Source organism: Cyprinodon variegatus, unplaced genomic scaffold (genome assembly GCF_000732505.1).
Source record: "Cyprinodon variegatus isolate N-32 unplaced genomic scaffold, C_variegatus-1.0 Scaffold897, whole genome shotgun sequence".
Lineage (NCBI taxonomy): Eukaryota > Metazoa > Chordata > Actinopteri > Cyprinodontiformes > Cyprinodontidae > Cyprinodon > Cyprinodon variegatus.
Genome location: NW_015151350.1, coordinates 5,284 through 13,886, shown reverse-complemented (window position 1 = coordinate 13,886; position 8,603 = coordinate 5,284).

Below are 8,603 nucleotides of genomic sequence, written 5' to 3'. Positions count from 1 at the left end.
GGGCAAAAATGGCCGCTCCCAGACTCAGTGATCGCAACGAAAATTATAATTTTATTTTTTTACTGATTAACGCTAAATACATTAAATCACGTAGAACGTATTAGTTTTAGGTATAGATAATGATCCATTGATAATTTCTTGCTGACCGAACTTTTCCTTTTAAACAACGAGGTGAGAATCCAGAAAGACAGCCAGGTATTCAAACTAAAACAGGAAGGTTGCTACTGACTTGATGGCAAATGACTGTTTTGTTTTAGTTCAGAGACACTTCCACCCTCTCTCTATCCAGCGGCTTTTCTGGAGTTTTTGTACATTTATATATAATGGCATCATCTGCATACATCAGACATTCGGCAGCTTTACAGTTATTCTGTAAATCATTGATATATGAACAGAAAAGAAGTGGCCCTAAAATGGATCCCTGTGGAACACCCATTTCGAAAACTAGATTTCATTCCATTAACTTGATGCACTGCTTTCTATTTTCTAAATATATCCTGAACCATCTGAGATCTGTCTGGGAGAAGTTACTATATTTTGCAATTTATGTAAGAAATCGACTGACTGTGTCAAACTGCTCCAGCTACCTTGCCATGATCAAAAGATCATTAAATATAATCGATTAAGCAGGAGGTAGCCATGTTTTCTTTGTGTAGATTTAGACGTGTGTAAAATTAGCTACCACTGTGTCATTTTTAGTCATGTAATAATCGGTACCGGTGTTCTGTCAGACGCACATACCCGGTCAGACCCATAGTCAATACCCGTTTAACCCTTTTGTTTTGTAAGAAAAATTTACTTTAACCTACCTCAACGGGCGTGTATCCCTTTAGTCATGTACAAAAAATGTATTAAATTACCTTTTGGTGTTTTTTGAAGAGTATGGCGACCTGACCTTAAATTGATTTTTTTGTCTTTGATTAAAGGGATAAGCCCGTCAAGGTAGTTTAAAGATTATTTTTAGTACAAAACTAAAAGGGATAAACGAAAATCTGACATCTTGCGCATGCGTATTGACTATAGGTATGCCGGTCTGACGGAGTATGCTGATCTGACAGAACACCGGCCTTAAAGGAATAGTACACCCAAAACATGATTAGCCTTCATTTTCTACTCACCCCCATGCTGAACAACACTCTGGANGAGGACAGGCTCGGCAGGTTAAGCTCTTCCAGAGCTCACAAGAGAAAAACAGGATTCCTGAAAGCAGAGACAAAAAGGATTAGAATCCAATCAGGACTCAATGGCAGCAAAAGGTTCTCAGAAGATGCTAGGCTCAGGTGCTAACCAAACTGGATTTAACACTGCGGCGTCGAGGCAAGGTCTGAAGGCAGGTTATATACTGTGGATCCTCTGATGATGAGATGCGCCTCAGGTGCGCCTCAGGTGTGTCGAAGGCTCAGCTCAGGAGGATCCATTGCGGACTCTGCTGGAGAAAGATGGAACTTCTCCAGCTCCCAACAACTACGAGGCTTTAATGCTGCGTACTTCCCTGCGCTGTCTGAAATCAAGTCTGCTTTTCCAAAGGCCGACCTTTCTGCTAAAAAGGAAAAATATGTGTATGTTTGTATCTCTCCTGACAGCATTCAACCAGCGTTTCCAAGATTTTTCTGTCATTGATGTTGTGATTCTATAGTCTTTTCTATTCCCAGCCCGCTGGGAATTTATGTTTCTGATACTTTAAGATGTTTATTGATGTAAATATGTAAAATAAGATGTAAAATATCTTATTTAATCAGATATTATTTCAGCTGTTATATACTGTTTATGACACACAGTCCTACTAACTGTGTGTTAGAACAATAGATGAAAGAGTGATTCGAGCACTAATAATGGTCAAACAGTTATTTCTGCACATAAATGGAATAAATTCACCACAACTTCTGTTCAAAATTTAAGATTTTATTAACAAAACTCATTCAGCTCCAAGTCAAACGTATTTCAGTTTAACACTCTAAACTAAGACTAGTAAAACTCAACTAAACTAAACTAATTACTATGTACGAAGAGGAAGGGGAAAAAGGTTGAAAAACATATTACAGTTTAAGATGGATTTTGTGTTTGAAACCAATGTTTATCTGGAATAATTTGTGATATGATCAAATTAGCTTTTCACTAATTTTAAAGAAATTGGAATGTTTTCAGACCAATTCACTATGCTAATCCATGAGGTAAATAAAACATTATTTGGCGAAATAATGTTTTATTGAATGATTTGCTTATTCAAGAACCAATAACCTTTAGCTAAGTGATTCTTTACCCTCCTTGAAATAGCTAGCAGTGAATAGACATCAGGATTCCACTAAATGACTCTTGGTCATACTGTGTAATGGAAATGTAATGAGCATTTGAGGAACATATGAACACTAAGGTTATATCAGTGTTTAAATCCTTAGTGAATAAAGCTTGTCCAAGCTTTAGCAGCAGCTCAACACATATTCCTGTAGCATAGCGTAGCATGCAGTCCATTCTTTAGCAACAATTAGCGTCGTCTTTACTCGGCAGTAAACACACGATATGATTAGCATCATCAAAAGACACATTGCTTGTTCTGTCCCTAATCATGCCAGACCATTTGGAAAGCTTGAGTTTCATCCATTTGCAGCTCTGCAGTCAGGGATTCTTTGTCTCAGTCTCACAGCAGGGGTCCTCTCTGTCATGACGTGTCTAATGGCTTTAACCCACATGCAGAACACCACGGAGACTGAGTAAAGGTTTAAACTGTGTATTTTTAAAAAGCACACAATAAAGTTATTTGGACTGATGCTGGAACGGGTCCAGGACTGGTATCACAGGGTTCTCTGCAGAGAAGGACAGTTTGGTTAGCCAGGGATCAGGAGAGTCCTGACAGAACTTGGAACTGATCTGTACCTGATGGTTGTTCAGGCTGAACGGTGGAGAAAGGGAACCAGAAGGGTCCAGAGACTGAGGGTTCAGCAGGGGGCTTAGCAGCGGCAGGGCTTGGCTTCAGACTAGTGAAGTTCAGACCTTGAGTTGATTTCCAAGTTCTCTCCTTGAGAACTGCTGGCAGATTCAGACAGTAGATCTTCAGGTTTGGCTTCAGAGAGCAGGCAGGCAGGTTTCAGACAATGAGCTCTTCCAGAGCTCCAGACTTCAATCAGGTCTTCCTAGGAAGCAGAGAGGACAAAAACTAGTTAGGATCAAGTTTGCTCTTCAGGGCAGTCAGATTCAGACAAGCAGGCTTGGCTAAGGTCTGCTAACCATAACTGGTCTAACACACCGGCACTGAAGGGAAGTTCAGCCGCTGCTTATAAAGCTGGTCTCCTGATGAGATGATCAGCCGCAGGTGTGCTGGTGGCTTCAGCTCAGGAGACCCAGGGCGCCCTCTGCTGGAGAAAGGTGACAGATCTCCAGATCCCAACACTCTCAGTCTCACACCAGGGCATGGTCTTCATCCAGTTTGGCTCTGTAAGTTCTGAAACTCAAGAGAAATGTGTTGCAAAAGTTCTGTTGGAGCAGTTGGTTCTGAAGGGTTCGACTTATCCGTGATGGTTCTGGAGATCTGGTTCCCCTGGGGCCCACATCTCCACTGTGCGCCACAGTGGGCCCCAGCTTTGAGCGCAGAAGCAGAAGCAGGCTGGATCCGAAGAGGGAGAAAGAAGAGAAAAGAGGCAGAATCCTGTGTGCTCTGTGGTTTTGTCTGTCCTTACAGAGGGAGGTGGTTTTTCACACCTCACACCTCTGGTGGCTTCCATGTGGCTGCTTGTGACTGCTTTGGCTGAAAAAGTGGGGGCTGCTGAAGTCCTCCAGCTGTTATTCACCAAAGCTGCGTTTTCTTCTCTGGTAATCCTATCAGGATGAAATATGGACACTGGTTCCCACTGTCCAAAAAGTATGATCATGGCATATGGCATAACACTGAAAAACAAATCAAGCTGTTCTCGACCCCCTTCCTGGTGGATGCAGAAGAAGTGGAAGAGAGTCTGCAGTTAGAGCTGATTGAAATGCATTGTGATGATTCTCTGAAGAGGCAACATTAGCTTCTCTCCCTCCCTGAATTCTATCAGAGTTTGGATAATGCCAAGTTTCCTCTGATGAGACGCCAAGCAAAAAGAATGATGAGCCTGTTTGGCTCAACATAAACATGTGAACAAACATTTTCTCTGTTAAATCAGAACAAAAGCAGACTGCGAACCAAAATGACTGATAACTATCTCTGTGAAGTCCTTCGTGTTTCAACCACCAAACTTTCTTCTGACATGTCCACCATCCTTCAATCCAAAGGACAGCACCACTGCTCCCACTGACTGCAATGTTTTTCACATTATAGGCGAGTTAGAAATAAGCACAGTATTCATGTGTTAATATGCCACCTCTAGTGTGTGTGGCCCCGCCTTTTTTTTTTTTCTTTTCTGTATTTGGCCCTCATGAAAAAAAGTTTGGACACCCCTGCTCTAAGGGCTGCTGTCAAATTTGGAAGTATCAAGTCAAGCTTCACTTAAAAGAGGAAATGCAATTTTTCTAGAGCCTTGAAACCTTTCAGTAGACAGCTTGTTGTCTTGAAAGTTATCTATTGAAAAAAAAACTCATGAAAATAGTTGTTCTAATGGTTATTGAGTCAGATATGTAGCGGATAATGTTTATTTATTTTTAAGGGGTTTTATCTGTTACTGTGTAAATGGGTTTGGCTGTATTTAAAGGACATATTCTAATATATCTGCAGTGTGGGGACTATAAATCTGATAGTTTTATTTTTTTATTGTGCTATTTTGCACAATTTGCTTAACTAATGGTCACACAAATATGACGCTTAGATAAATGTATAAGAATAACCTAATATTGAATAGTTAAAAAATAAACAATAAAATACTGTACTGTAAAGTGTTTTAACAATATAAAACTGCACCTGGAGAATAAATACCCAATATCCAGCTATGGACTTTTTTACAATAAAACAGCAGCAACATCAGAGATGTGCAACATGACAGCCGCATGTGACTTAACTGACTAAGGTTTCTATCATTACATTTGCTTTTAATTTGTTCCTGCTCCCGGTGGTTGGCACCTTTATTCCACTCTGGATTCTCATGAGTATAGTCTCTGTTCATTTTACAATAAAAAAAAAGAAAATTAAAGAAATAGTTTTGAAAAGTTTGGTTTGCTGGCTCAGAAACCAGCACCTTCTCACACAGATCCTTTCACAGCAAAGCCTTTTATTAACAGTTTACAACATCATAGGGCGGGCCTTAAACAGAAGACCCAGTAATTATTATCTGGGAGGATGCAGGTAATAAGCACACAACCGTGTGATTCTGCCTCATGACCTACTGGAGGTNGCACACAACCGTGTGATTCTGCCTCATGACCTACTGGAGGTCATAAAAGTTTATGACCCTTCTGGTTGAATCACAGGATACAAATGTAGCATCTTCTTTCTTTCAATGTTTCATATGTCCACACAATAATTTTATAATTATCACTCTAACAGCACCTAAGTCCCGCAGTGCATTTTGAGCAGCAGAAGCAGCTAGTCGTGAGCGTTTAAACATCTGACGCATGCAACACGCGAGCTGCGCCTCAAATGCAGCTGCTGCTGGATTTGGAAAAATTAAACCTTTGCTGCTCGACGCACCACATCAACAAATCAGAGAGGCTGATCTGGGACCAAGCAGGGAGAGAGACACATCGCTGATGATACAGATCACTATGAACACTCCTCTGAAACTGTTTATTAACGCTTATTAACGCCTAAATTAACTTAAAACGCTGAAATCTGCCGGCAAAACATGTTCACTTTTATTATCCTGGTGCCTGCAGTTTGGATTATGTAGATGAAAACCACCTTCCTGCCGAACAGACAAAGGCCATAGGCTGCTGTTGAACGGGATTCCTACTGACAGCACCGTTGGTATGTGGGGGTCTGACTGGCTCCGACAGCAGAATAATATTTGAAGGCAGGATCATAAATCCTGATGAACTGACTGCACAGATGAAGTTTTCAAGAGGACTTTCTTAATGAAAAACATATTAAAACTACTATATTCCGACAATCACAGCATATTAAACTGCCATTGTTCCAGGTAAAAAAAGGATAGGGTAGCTCCGCCCAAACGCACATCGGGCCCACTTTTCCACCGCACAGATAGAGCAGCAAAGCTGCTTCAGAGGCGCTTCAGAACTAAATTTGTACAAGCAGCAAAATTTTTTCTTCTCTTGCTGCTTTTGTTGTGAACGTAGCATGTGCCCAAACCACCTGTGTGGAAGGGAGAGCGATAGGAGGGGAGGTGAAGGATCAGAGAGGCGCATAATCAGTGCCATCACTCTGTTTTTGATCATTTTATGCTGTTAAATATATATATATATATATATATATACTAGAAAAAAAAAATTCTAGAAGGGGTTTTTACACCCCCCCTAGTGCAGCGCCCCTATGCGTTGCATACCCATTTTTTGCGCCACTGTGCACTTATAGGCTACATCCAGTTGGAATATTTTTTTATCCTTTGTCAAATTTAGTAATTAAATCTATATTTGTTTTTTTATATTGACTTATAATTTCTCTATGTTGTGCTATTCTTTAAAAGGTGTTTGTTCCAACATCAGGTTTTTATTTCATTCCATATTGCCAGAATTGCTATCCCCATCTACTCTACACATCCATGTAAAGGGAAGAATAACATTACAAATGTCATTTTCATAAACATAACACATCTGAAATTTCATGTTTAGTAGGTTGTGTCATGATGGGATTAAGGTTTCTAAGAGAGTAGATGGGTGTTGGACGTCTTTTACGGTCTAAGAATCTCTTATTCTGTGCAGATGTCAGATTCAGGGCTGAGATGGTGTCTTTCCAAATTTTATGGGACCGGCGGATGTGATGGTGGACTGACGGAACAGAGATCTCTTTTTCATCAGCAGGAAAGAGTGGTGGCTGGTATCCTAGTGATATCTCAAATGGAGACAGACCGGTTGCAGATGATTTATGTGAATTGTGAGCATACTCTACCCAGGGCAGGAATTGATTCCAATCGGTTGGGTTGGTGGAAGTCAGGCAACGGAGAGTGGATTCAAGTTCTTGGTTCATTCTTTCTGTTTGCCCGTTGGATTGTGGGTGGTAACCTGAGGTGAGTATCTCGGAGTTGAGTGCAGAACAGAAGTTTTTCCAGACCTGAGCTGTGAACTGGGGGCCTCTGTCAGATAGGATCTCCTGAGGGATGCCGTGGAGTCGGAAAATGTGTTTTATGAGTAGTTGTGCAGTCTGGAAGGCAGTAGGGAGCTTCCTGAGGGGAACAAGATGGCAGGTCTTAAAAAAGCTATCAATGATTGTGAGTATTGTAGTCATACCCTTGGAGACAGGGAGGCCAGTTACAAAATCCACTGCTTTGTGGGACCAGGGTCGAGACGGAACAGGTAAGGGGTGAAGCAGACCAGAGGGAGGCTGATGAGATGCTTTGTTTCTGGCGCAGATGGGACAGGCCAGAACATATTCCTTTACGTCCTTGTGGAGGGACGGCCACCAGAAACGGCGAGTGATCAGGGCAATGGTTCTGCTAACACCTGGATGGGCTGAAAATTTGGCAGAATGCATCCAATGAATCAATCGGGATCTTACAGAGGTAGGTACGTACGTTCGGTTTGGAGGTCCATTTCCTGGGTCAGGTTCAGAAACTAGGGCAAGGTTGATCAGGTCAGTGATTTCCCAGGAAACAGCCCCTACGGTGCAGCTGGCAGGCAAGACATATTCAGGTTCTTCAGGTTTATCAGGTGAGTACAGACGTGAGAGAGAGTCAGGTTTAACATTCTTTGGAACCAGGTCTGTAGGAGATGATCAGGTTAAAATGTGAAAAGAAGAGTGACCAATGGGATTGACGTGGGTTTGACCTTCTGACAAACTGGATATAGGATAGATTTTTGTGGTCAGTCCATACCAACACGGGGTGTTCAGCGCCCTCTAGCCAATGCCGCCACTCCTCCAGAGCCAGTTTGATAGCCAGAAGTTCTCTATCGCCGACATAGTAGTTTTGCTCAGCTGTAGTAAGCCTGCGGGAAAAGAAGGCGCATGGGTGAGTCTTGTTGTCAGAGTCCGATTGCTGGGATAAGACTGCTCCCACTCAGATGCATCCACCTCTAAAATGAACTGTTTAGAGGGGTCAGGTTGAATGAGAATGGGTGCACTGGAAAAAAGAGCCTTAAGTTTATTGAATGCGGCCTCGGCCTCAGCAGACCAGTAGAAAGTTCTTTTAACTGATGTCAAGGCAGTGAGTGGCTGGGCTGTCTGACTGTAATTCCTTATGAACCTCCTGTAAAAGTTTGCGAAACCCAAAAACCTCTGAAGTTGTTTTTGATTCTCGGGGGTAGGCCAATCCAGAACTGCTTTAATCTTGTCCTCTGATGGCTTCACCTGCCCGACCTCGAGCACAAATCCTAGAAAGGTGACAGAAGGTTGGTGAAATTCACATTTCTCAGCCTTGACAAAAAGTTTGTTTTCGAGAAGTCTTTGAAGAACCAAACGAACGTGTTTCTTGTGATCTGACAGGTTCTTAGAATAGATCAGGATGTCGTCAATATAAACAAAAACAAAGATGTTGAGAAAGTCTCTCAACACGTCGTTAACCAGGGCTTGAAAACAGGCAGGAGCATTA